Here is a 13625-nt window from a genome sequence, read left to right as displayed (position 1 = left end):
CTCGAGCTACTGGCATGCTTGGGATCCGGAGTAAGTTGAGAATAGATGATCTTAAATCCATAGCAGCAATAGGAAACAAAAGTGAAAGATGATGATCCAGCAATCAGGAGAGAATAACCCCCCTATGCATGGCAAGAACTATGCTGTCTCTCTTACAGTTGTCAGACTTCCCTCTGGAATAGCTTTGCTTTATGATTTAGACTTTACTATCTCAAACTTATGAGAGTTGTGCTGCACTGGGCGTCTGTTTAAGGGTTGCTGGGTTTCGTTGTATGTTGGTAGTATTTGTGTCTAAAACCAGTGGGAGAGGGAGATGTTTACTGCATCTTATGGGTAGCACAGCCCAACTATCAAATTATTTATGAACAGATCTTATGTACAATGTTTTTAAAAGTATCTAGAACTGTAACAAACAGATTGATGTACCTTTCAGAGTCTGTAAAACAACAAATTAACACAAGTTAAAGGGATACTTGGGTATTTTGGCATTTGAGCCATACAGCCATATATCGAATGGTGTGCAATGTATGGCTGGCTCTGCAGAAGGTCAGAGAAACTATGTGATGACATATGAAAGTATTTAAAATGCAACTCCTCAACCATGAAATATGGCACACTAACAGACTGTACTGGCCTGGACATGTGCAGAGGTCTCACAAAACTATGCGGCGCTGTTTGTGTCATACATAATTTTGTGTACACAATGATTATTTGTTCTAGAAAACACTTAGGCCCTATTTCATATTTAGCAATTTTGTGGAAACCAAAATGTACTTTGCCTTCCGTGGACGTAATGAACATCTGAATATGCATTATGTCCACAAAATGATTTAAGGAAAAATACATTTTGTGCACAAATGTAAAAGTTGCATTTCATTTCGTCAACCCTCTTTCATAATTTCACCCACAAAAACCAATGACAGTTATTGTCCATTTCGTGCAGAAAAGCGCTTATGTGCTCTAAATTATGTCTGACGCAAACGGCGAACCACAGAAATCGGGTTTCCTTTGCTGTATTTCTTCTTCATTTTCTGTATATTCTGATTTGGTAAATGCAACACTGCCCCCTCATTGACATTGCACGCAAGTATGCTGGCAGACACCTATGTGAACGTCTGCGTACGACGCCCGCGCATGCATGCAGAGATGCAGACACAGAAGCATAAAACAGGCTTAAGAGAGCAGGTCACATTACACACAGGGTCCTAGTCATGAGACACTGTACAGTCCTGATGGTAATGGGCAACTTAGGCCATGTATAAAGTCTGACACCTTGGGGAATGTCTCACTAATGGAAACCAACAAATTCTGAAGGATGCTTTTAAAATTGATTCTGTTTCTGGCCTCATTTGTCTATATCCATAGTGTTCCAGCTAATGTTTGGCAAGTTTTTAACCCCTAATTATTTAAGATTGGAGTCAGTTAAAGTGTTATTGTTTTCTGGTCCTTATTTTGCTTTGGTCCGCAATCTTTATCCTTGGCCTAGTGAAAATCCCCTATCACCCCTGCTGACAGAGTGACGGGGAAGAGGGAAGCTGGTGTCTGAGCACTTGCCAGACTTGTTCAATCAATTTGGTTTAAAAAATACACTGCAGGTGAAGTATAAGGACAGAAGATCATTATATTTTTGGTATCTGCGCATGTTTACTGTGCATCTCAAGTGAGAAGCTTCACGTCTGATGAGCAATCACACGAGAGATGAATCTTGTTACTCTTAAAGGATTGTCTGGCTTTCTCCTAAAGTGTCACAAATGTATCAATAATGCAACAGTCAGAAGCTTCCCTTCCAAACATCTGCATCTTAAAACAGGAAATGAATGGTTTATTTTTTACTTTGTTTCTTTTATTCTCAATTTCTAGGGCTGTCTTATTTTTAAAACTAGGACACTGAAATGGTTGTTAAAATAATATGACTATAGTCAGTGGTGTAGTGGTGCCTGGAGAAGTGGGTATACTCTTAATTTATGCCCCCCCTTTTTTTTTAAAGCGGCCCAGCCAGAGGGGATTTAGAAGTGGGTATACATAATGCCGACTGATAAAGAAGTGGGTATATGCCGTATACCTGCGTATACCCTGCACTACGTCCCTGACTATAGTCTCCTTTCATCTTCATTTTGTACCCTGACAGCTGACTTTTGGTGTATCTTCACTGGTAAAAGTATACGCATACCATGTGCCATATAGTTGGTAAGAGACATCCCTACATTTTACACATTACTAAAAGAAAAATTATGTATTTTAATACATTTGAGGAATGCTAGTTTAACAGTAACGTATAGGAAATATTATTATACCCTCAAGCATAAGAATGATATCCTTTTACACCTATGTAGTTTTATACTAATGTACGTGAATGCAGCAGTATCAGTTAGGCTGCAGATGCAAACCATATATTAAACTCAGTTTCTTTAAAATTGCGAATGACACAATTTTGTCTCAATATATCACATGAAAATCTCATTTCTGAAGCAGTGGAATTGCACCTCCTGTGAAAAGTTTGTCTGCTTTTTTGGCCGCTCCTTACTTTGGTAGCTTGATAAGGTTTTTAAATCAGCCATGTCCCAATTTTGAGTTTCTAAAGAAAGGGTTGGGTTTTAGGACACGTATTAAAGTTAACTGCACTCAATTTTCTAAATGCATGCATGTATCCCAGTTCATTCCATGAATAACTAGGAAAAACATAATTTCGGATTCTGATTGAAACACTGAAAAGCAGTTTATATATATATATATATATATATATATATATATATATATATATATATATATATATATATATATATATATGTAGAAATGTACAGTCACGGAAGGATGGTTATAATTCAGCATTGCCAGCAGGGCCATTTGCTTGAGTCCAACAAAACTAGGATCAAATGCAGACGCTTGAGGTTAACGATCGAATGGACATTTGCCTGCTTCTCTCCACCCTGACAGGCTTCTACCCTGCATTGCTAATGCCACTGTGGGCAAAGGAAACAGACGATTCCTGCCCCCCCATCTGTCACACGCTGCTCACAGCCTGAGCGCTTTCACAAAGAATGGCCGTGGCACAATCCCTACCTTCACGTCGGCCTCGTTCTTGGTGAACCATTTGAGGATTTCCATCTCTGTTGCGCAAGCTGCTACACGCTGACATAAACAATCTTCTGTCGAAAGGTATTTAATTTCTGCCCCTTAACCATGGAGAGGGTGGGGAGTGCGAGCAGGCTCAGGGGCTGATGCAGGCTCGCTGTGAGATGCTCGCACAACGCAGGAGCGCCAGAGCAGCTCAGTCAGTAGCCTGGCAACTGCAGATCCCTTTATTTAAATGATCGCCTCTATTCTTCTCTGGCTAACTCCTTAAAGGTGCTTTTTTGGGTGAGTTTTTTTTTTCCTTCTTCGTATTATTTCTGTCTCAATCCACTATGTATGCAGCCCAGAGCAGTCTCACTCTGTGCTAAAAAAAGTCACATGATATACTACTGCAGCATCTTCCTATTTATATCACAGCATCAGCAAATTAATAACAATGACAATAATAATAATATTAAAGGTGCATACAGTCCACAGTCTACAAGTGCTTATTATGAAACTGTCTAATATTCATGTTTTTCAATAGATGTTTGGATCAGGATCAACAGAAACAAGATCTTTCAAAAGAGTGGATCTATAAATGGTATATCTGAATGGGATCTACTTTTATGTGCATAGTCCCTGATGCCGTTTTGTTTTTTCTTTTCTTAATTAGGAGCTACATGTGATGCAACACTTCAGTCCTCTTGTGGAAAATCCCTCCCTTGACTGGAAATTAACAATACTGGAGGGTCGCTCATGGCACTGTTTCCAAGGCAATGAAGACTGAAACCCTAAGTGCCAGTTCAATTCAAGTGGCAGCAGCTCAATCAGAGAAAGTCTGTGTAAGTCCACAGTGCTACGCCAGATCAAAGCAAATTCTCTCTTTCTTTTTTGGACAAACACTACAGCAGGCAAACAAGTAGACACCATTCTGGCACACAGCCATGAACAGTTTGTTGTTCACAAAAACACATCCCTGAAATAAAAGTGTAAGCACGCTACTACTCTAAAAGTAATTTTTTCTTTTCATTTTTCCAAGTCAGTGGAAGATTATCTACACAAATCAGCATTCACGTGTAACCGATGCTTCTACAGCTAATGGGTTCTCATTAAATGAAAGCACTACCTGTTGCTGCCTGTTTGATTTTCCCATAAGTAATTCAAATAAGCCATACCTCGAAGGTTCCTTTCACATTTGGGCTAAATAACCATTCTCTTTATCCCTTTTATGCGTGTTTTAATTACTTTAATGGATGCAAATCTCCACTGCTATTATCCACTGTGGGTGCTTTGGAAACCTTTATGGTGAATTTAGGTTTAAACTTTAATAACCTATTAATGATGTGAGTAATTACTGAATAATTAATATCCATATTCAGTTGTTTGGCTAATTATGTCTGCCTGGTTCCAATCACCGTTTCATGGATGTATTGCTATATTTCTTCAGCACTGATCAAGGTTCCTCTGTGACAAAACAGTGCAGGGCTTTGTGATGCAAATTCAACAGACTTTCTGGAGCAAGATTCAATCACTGACTAACTGTCTCCTTGCTTAGAAGATGACATTGTTTGCTATAAATCTGCAGAAGCTTGTTGAGGCCTTGGACATATTCAAAAAATATCTTCATTATCTAATGAGCATAAGACAATTTACCTCATGATTTTGACATAATCCAACCATTTTATTTTCATCACAATATGATAGGTTTGCAATATTATAAGCTAAAAGCTATAAAAAGGGACAAAGGAACTTGTAGTCTGGAAACAATTGATCTAAAATCCCCAACATCCAACCTGAGGTCAATTATAATTAAAATTGAGAATATAACAATTGAGGCACTTTTGTGAGAATGAATTACAATTGCATTGCTATTTTGTTAAGTTACAATTATTCTGTTGAAATATAATGACAATTGTAACTGACCCCAGGTCCGCCTAAAATAAATCAATTATCTTATCCCAGTAAAGTGTTCATAGGAAGGCCTTAATAAGTCACAGTCAGTATCAACAAGGAAAACGAGAAATTCAAAACTATAACGTTCATTTTGAAAGAGTGTTGAACACATTGATCTACATTCAAATACTTTACTTTTCATGCTGTTTGTTGGTCTGCACAGATTTCAAAGTTTAAACCTGCACCTAATTCAGAATTCACCACCTCGACAACTCATGCTTGAACACAACGGTTCGTTCTGTACTGTGATTACCATCGGGGCTGACTTCATTATCGCCATATCACTGCGTTGCTTGCAAAAATAAATATATAGCGTACAGCATTAGGACACTTAATGCTTTCAAGGGAGAAAAGCTGTGCAATTAATTAGACCTAGAAGCACAGCAGGCACAGTCTTTGGCACAGGAAACGAAAGCCATTCACTTAATGCCACGAAGCGACATGTTTCTGTCCTTGATGACAGCGCATGGCCACCTATTCCCATAGCTGAGCATCCACAATCGAAGCTCGATGTGCTTCACGCGCACAATACAAATGACAGCTACAGGAAACAATATTTATACCAGATTCAGAGGCATATCCTTGAAGCACAGACAGCACATGCAGGAGTAAGCGATCCAAGTGCTTTTATTGTGCATTAATTGGATGTTAAATGGGTCCAATAAGGCTCTTTTGGGAATTTAACTTTCTTGACTGGATGTTTTAATGTGATATTTTGGAAAATGCTGTGTTTTTATGCTGGTGATTTACACCGATCAGCCATAACATTATGACCACCTGCCTAATATTGTGTAGGTCCCCTTTTGCCGCCAAAACAGCCCTGACCCGTCGAGGCATGGACTCCACTAGACCTCTGAAGGTGTGCTGTGGTATCTGGCACCAAGACATTAGCAGCAGATCCTTTAAGTCCTTGAACTTGTGATTCATCAGACCAGGCTACCTTCTTCACTTGCTCCGTGGTCCAGTTCTGATGCTCACGTGCCCATTGTAGGCGCTTTCGGCAGTGGACGGGGGTCAGCATGGGCACCCTGACTGGTCTACGGCTATGCAGCCCCATACGCAACAAACTGCGATGCACTGTGTGTTCTGACACCTTTCTATCAGAACCAGCATTCACTTTTTCAGCAATTTGAGCTACAGTAGCTCGTCTGTTGGATCGGACCACACGGGCCAGCCTTCGCTCCCCACGTGCATCAATGAGCCTTGGCTGCCCATCACCCTGTCGCCGGTTCACCGCTTTTCCTTCCTTGGACCACTTTTGATAGGTACTGACCACTGCAGACCGGGAACACCCCACAAGAGCTGCAGTTTTGGAGATGCTCTGACCCAGTCGTCTAGTCATCACAATTTGGCCCTTGTCAAAGTCGCTCAGATCCTTACGCTTGCCCATTTTTCCTGCTTCTAACACATCAACTTTGAGGACAAAATGTTCACTTGCTGCCTAATATATCCCACCCACTGACAGGTGCCATGATAGCGAGATTATCAGTGTTATTCACTTCACCTGTCAGTGCTCATAATGTTATGGCTGATCGGTGTATAGTGTATTATTGATATGTAATGAATGTATTGTTGTAAACGTTACTTTAGTTATGTTGGCATTAAATTGATACATAGATATGTAATACACAGCAAGGTTCACTGTAACCCACTGTTATATTAAGTGAGGACAAACAATTAGGTGTAATAAAGATGGGTGCTGAAGATATACACACCTCACTCTTAATGTAAGTAACATGGGGTTATTGTGAATGATCACTGTAGTTAGGCAAGTGAAACCGATATTTAAACACATCCACATACGCATGTTTAACTACTTAGCAAGCTGACAATACAAATTCATGGCCTGCGCTGTACTACTATGATTTCGGTGCCAAAAATGCTAATTCCCCTCCCCCAGTTTGGCTTAGTAACACAGTGTGCATGTAAAATGTTACGGACAATGAACAGGTACGCCTACCAACAATGTTTACACTGTATTCTGCAAAAATTAGTTCTAACAGCGACAACTTTTCACACGTTTACATTCCAATTTACATCAATGGAACTGGAAGACACGAACGAATGCAATTACTACCATGTCTTTCATAAGAAGAGTAATGAGTGTCATATCATTGTGGCTACTGGAAAATACCAGAGAGTGGAAGGGTGTAGATTGTATATAGCTTACAGATTACTTATGCCGGCATGTCAGAGAACCACAGAAACAAAACGAGAAACAAAATAAATAAATACAGAAAGAATGTACAATATCTTTCTATCTTACCTTTCCCACTCTGCGTCCCACTCTCAGCATTAATGAGGAAGTGCAGTTGTATTATTTGCTTTCGAGTATTCAAGTAGGGGTCAGTATTGTAGCTATAATGCCAGTGAGGTGCAAAGTAAAGACGTTTCAGACTGAGGGTTAGTGTAGCACAGCTCTAGCAGCGCACACAAAGAGGATAATCGTGATTGAAAGTGAAAGAAACCTAGAGAGGATTTTGCCTGCCTCACTTCCCATTGGACACGGCAGGTACTCAGCACTTAGGACTGCTCCTCTACCTTAAAGCCTAAGCTTAAAAAATATATCTCTTTGTCACCACACAAAACCTGCACACATTCTGAAACACGTCTATTGTTTAAACTAGAGTTCTGTACTTTCCTACAACAAATACATTGATCTACTCAGTTTAATCCAAAGCCAAATTATTCAACAATTATGGCAAGCGGAGTTATCATTTAGAGATATCTTAATTTGCAGTTCAAGACAGGTTTAAGTATTTATGGATATCTTTAAATACTTTAAATATTTAAAAGATATCTTGAAATGCAGCTGAAGATATCTCTGAATGATAACCTTGCAACTGAAGTAAAAATGGCTCATTTGTAAAAGAGAATGACATCATAGGTCAGTACCATTGAAAGAAGACAGCAAATGGAAAACCACCAAAGGTTCAGTACAAGTTCTAACATGATTACCATAGTCTAGTACAATATAAAAATGCTTTAAACAGACATATACTATTAGGAAATTAATGTAAATGCATAGAAAATATATTAACTGAATAATGTTACTGCCCCCATGTGGTAAACTGAAATATTAATGTTAGCATACATACATATGATATGATATGCTATGATAATATATATCGTATTCATGCTAATGGACACGCAATGCGCAAAGACAAGACCCTCTGCCTCCACTTCTATTAAGTTCGAATTCCCAAAAATCAAATTTTCCCCACAACTTCATCACTTTGGCAAATGTATGTATATTTCGTCGTTTGAACATAATGACAATATTTGAATATTCTCGGAAACCTTCCAAGTCTAATCGATCGTGAAAAGATGACACATGTGCAATCGTCCCTGACCTTGTTATACTGGAAAATCTATCAGTGGATACTGCATGTGAGTTAATTTCTTCTGTACGAGGATAACAGTCCGGGAACCAGAAATTGGCGAACAGTTGCTATTTTATGTTAACTATGTTAACTAAGTCAAAGTGCATTTTTTTCAAGTCCATTTAATGTGCTGATATATGCAGTTCATGCATGGATAGTCAGTGGGTGACATAGTCGGTGATTAAGTATTCCTGTTTATTTCATGTTTTTACTTTAAATACAAGTTTAAGTAAATCTTATTTTAGCAAATAGGCCACATTGTGTTTATTCATTACTTGAATCTGTTCATGTTACACAAGCAACAATAACCTTGGGTCATGCACCCAAAAATTAGAAAATCACAAAAAACAATTTAAACAAAATTGGGTATCGCAGGTAAACATTTTTCTGAAATAGGATATTATTAGGATAAATACAGTATATATATATATATATATATATATATATAGACAGGTGACAAGTTAAAGAACAAGCCTGAATAAATGAGTGGAGGAACATAACGAATGCAGATGCCTCCTAACAGGTGTACTGCATGATACAATTAAGCAATTAACATCCCATCATGCTCTGTGACATGTACAGTGAAGGAAAAAAGTATTTGATCCCCTTCTGATTTTGTACGTTTGCCCACTGACAAAGAAATGATCAATCTATAATTAAAGTTTGGAATCTGATTGATTGATTGCTTCTGTGGACAGGTGTCTTTTATACAGGTAACGAGCTGAGATTAGGAGCACTCCCTTTAAGAGAGTGCTCCTAATCTCAGCTCGTTACCTGTATTAAAGACACCTGGGAGCCAGAAATCTTGCTGATTGATAGGGGATCAAATACTTATTTCCCTCATTAACATGCAAATCAATGTATAACTTTTTTGAAATGCGTTTTTCTGGATTTTTTTGTTGTTATTCTGTCTCTCACTGTTAAAATACACCTACCATTAAAATTACAGATTGATCATTTCTTTGTCAGTGGGCAAACATACAAAACCAGCAGGGGATCAAATACTTTTTTCCCTCACTGTATACAAATGCTGAGCAGCCCAGTTGACCTCGATTGTGGATCAAGATGGCAAGAGGAAAGGATCTCAGTGACTGTGAAAGAGGGGTCATTATTGGGGCACGAATGGCAGGAGCTTCAGTCACACAGACGCTCAACTGGCTCATGTTCTGGACAAGTGGGCGAGTGCATGTGTGGGACACCAAGAGAACGGGACAGGCCTGACTGCTGGACCCCTACAGTGAGGGGGTCCGGAGGCTCTGTTGTGCTGTGGGGGGCATTTTCCTGGCATGGTTTGGGTCCACTTGTCCCCTTATAGGGAAGGGTCACTGCAAATCATTACACAGTCATTCTGAGTGATCACCTTTATCCTATGGTGACACATTTCTATCCTGATGGGAGTGTCTCTTCCAGGATGACAATGCCCCATCCACAGGGCATGTGGGTCACTGAATGGTGTGATGAGTATGAAAATGATGTGACTCATATGTTATGGCCTTCGCAGTCACCAGATCTCAACCCAATTGGACACCTATGGGAGATTGTGGACCGACGTGTTAGACAGCGCTCTTCACCACCATCATCAAAACCTCAAATGAGGGAATATATTTTGGAAGAATGGTGTTCATCCCTCCAGTAGAGTCCAGAGACTCGTAGAATCTGTGCCGAGAGCATTGAAGCTGTTCTGGGGCTCGTGGTGCCCAACACCTTACTGAGACACTTTGTGTTGGTTTTTCCTTTAATTTGTCACCTGTCTGTATACAGGTCTATATATTCATATAACTTTGTTGTTTTATAATTAGTTCATAGAAACAGAAAATAAAAACATGAATTCATACATAAATTACTTTAGAAGATGTAAATCCCTGTCGGCAGACACACTTGTCAAATTGAGTTGTTGCTTACAAACAAATCTAAACTAAACACATTCTTAAACAGTCTTGAATAGTGCAGCCATAATCCCCCATGTAATTCAGGCAATGCAACTTACTGTTATTAAGCTGTCCCCAGAGAAAAAATATTGCAGTTTGTTTTCAAAATGGCCCTGGCTTCAAGAATAGATTCTACACAGCACAGCCAAGGCCTACACTAAGGATGTGCCCTAACATTCATATTCTTAAGTAAACGTTTTCTCATTCCAGCAAGAATGTGAATGGCTCTCCTACTACAGTTAGCACAGATTTGACTTGGTCCAAGCCAGTCCTGTCGTTGACATCTCTATTGCCAACTAAAAGCCTCTGCAAGACGCATTAAATAAATCAACAGGTCAACAATGGGAAAGTTGGATTAAGACCATACAGTATAACAGTGAGCCACAGAGCAGAAAGCCAAGCTGAGTTGTGCAATTGCATCTGAATTTTGATTAAATTAGTAACACACACACACACACACACACACACAAAGGTGCTTGAAACACTACTTGGATTCAGTTTCCCTGTAGATTTAAAACCCTTGTTTTATTTAAATTTGGTTTCTGTTTATTTAACTTAACATTCATTTGTTAGATTCCAATCATTTTTCTTTCTAATAAATTGTACTGTACATTCATTAAAAAATATTAAAAACAACAACAAAACTAAAGCACTGATAAAGTAATACTTGATCTGCAGTGCACAAAACAACATTCCAAGATGTGGAATAAATTATACTTTTCCAAATGTACTCTACTGGGGCTCCTAAAAAGCTCAACCAATAAATCAGGAGATGGGAAATATTGTGCGTAATGACAGGAAAATGTCTGACTGTTTGCATTCTTTATATACATATACAGTGGTAAAGTTATACTTGCTATGCTATACAACATTGATATAAACATAAAATAATGATTTTAACTTATAATTTTCATCATCATCATTATTAATTAAAAAGGAGTGAGTGTAAGAATGCATTAAGTAGCAGACCAAATTGCTACCGTCTCTGTTTCACACTTTCTCAACTGCCTGCTTGGTAGCATGAGGCAGAAACTGCTGCAAGCATGATCAAATCGATGTGGGAAATGTGACGAGATTTTGACAGCCTGTACATTTTAGACATGTCCTCAGCTGTCAGTATTGAATCTCTACTGATTTACAGTCTTGGTAAGTGAGATGTTGAAGACGGTATCTGACTGCAACAGTACAAATAGGAGTTGATTTAGTTAGTTTATAAATCAAACTGATATGTTCAAAAGAAGTGGTCAAATCATTTTGGTCAAATGATCATTTTAGGATAAATATTAGGCTTTCATACATTTGCATGTCCTGGATTTTTTACATACTTTTTCACACAACCAGCAACACATATATTCCTGTTATTGAATATATTATATTGAAATATTTTATATTTGTTCACAGTGGCAGATCAACATAACTAATAGTCAACACACACATTAATTTGCTTTTTACAATATTTTCTAATAATTATATAGAAAAGTATAGTATAGTGTAGTAACATATGATAGAGAACATTAATGTATATCCTTTCATGGTAAAAAATAATATGATAACAACAAAGCTAAGCACTATATTAGCATGTCATTAATTTTCTCCATCCAACTATTACTGACATCATTCACATTTGGTTCAGTTTTGTTTTCCTCAGATGGTCCAATCAGTCTGTCTGCAAGAATGCTGTTTAATTACTGCGATTCCCTCGCTCACAAGTTTCTGTCTTACAGGCATCACTTTTTACTCTATGGAGTGCTTGTTTCTTTTGGTCCACATCTTTAATTTGTTTAATTGATTCTTTAGGGACAAAGTGATCACCTTGCACAGTTGAGAAAGAGGTAACATATTCCACCTGGGGGACTCCGTTTCAGAAATGTGAATTTGAAGCAAGGTGTACACCCAGGTCTCATTATTTTGGTATTTATTTATTCATTTGTGGGTCTGTTTTACATACAACAATGCTTTTCAAAACTGCAGTTATCTGTTATAGCTGACAGGAAGTCGGTGATGAATCACTAAGAGGTCAGAAAGAGTATCTAATTTGTATATGGTTATTTGTAAATGTATGTATTTATTATATCTATAGCAGATTTGATTTAAATTCCAAAGAGAATTACAAATTAACAATCTGGTTCTGCTGACTAGAGCTAACAAAAATGGTATTCATTTACACAGATGCAGTTCACCAAAAAACTATAATAATACGTTGTAAGTTTGTATGTTGTCATTTTTAAATGATTAGTGAAAATTAAAGTATATACTAACAGCTACGTTTGACTAGCTGGAAGGTTGAACACATTTGTCCAAATCATCAGTTGCTGTTAGCATAAAGTCTCCAAATTATGTGAATTCATGATTAAATGGGAAACATTTAAGAAGCAAAGCTAAAAAAAATAATGTCTACAGCACACTAACTAGTATTTGTGTATGACCTGATCCATCTGGATACACAAATAATAGCAAAGAAAATAAAGCATATCTATATTGCTACTGCAACCTGAAGTTGAATACCAATACAGAAGGAGCTAATAATGACTGACCAGAGAACATTTATATACTGCTTTTCATGTAAGTTCGGCATTGAATTAAGACTAGCGTTCCCAACCTGATGCTATGCAGTATTTGTCAAGAATTATATTTCTCTCTTGTCACACAATCGATTTCATTTTCTCCTACAAAGTGTTGATCAATCAATACAATGTCTTAAAGCCAGTCTTCAATTTTAAATGTCAGTCCCTTCAGTCGGGACAGTCTAAGCATGTCACAGAATATACAATCCATTCAACAGAATTGTTCAGTGGAGTTCTAGTATTTACAGTATGTACCACTCATGAATGCATATTATTAATTTCAAAAATATATGTTTTACTGGAAACACTGAATGTATCCTCTGTAATTATTATTATTATTATTATTATTATTATTATTATTATTATTATTATTATTATTATTATTATTTTGTCTATGTTGAATCTAGTATACAGTATTTATACTGTTTGTGATCATCTGATATCAATGTGTTTGTTGTTTTTAAAAGTACTAGCTCATGGAAATAACCTGTTATACATTCACAATTAATAGTGTATATTAATCAAATGTAAACATTGGTTTACAATGTTATAGGCAGATATTAACAGCAAGTGTACTTTTTAATATTTTAGTAAGAAAGTAAGTTAACAGGTTAATTGAAGTACATAACATTTTTAGGTTACAGTACATGTAATAAATAACATTTAAAACTGAAACATGAAAAATCATTAGACTACTTGGAATAATAAAAAAAAAAGTCCATCGGGACATTGTTGGAAGTTGA

This window comes from Amia ocellicauda, chromosome 12 (assembly GCF_036373705.1).
Source record: "Amia ocellicauda isolate fAmiCal2 chromosome 12, fAmiCal2.hap1, whole genome shotgun sequence".
Lineage (NCBI taxonomy): Eukaryota > Metazoa > Chordata > Actinopteri > Amiiformes > Amiidae > Amia > Amia ocellicauda.
The sequence above is the reverse complement of the archived record's forward strand: the minus strand, read 5'-3'. Positions refer to the sequence as shown.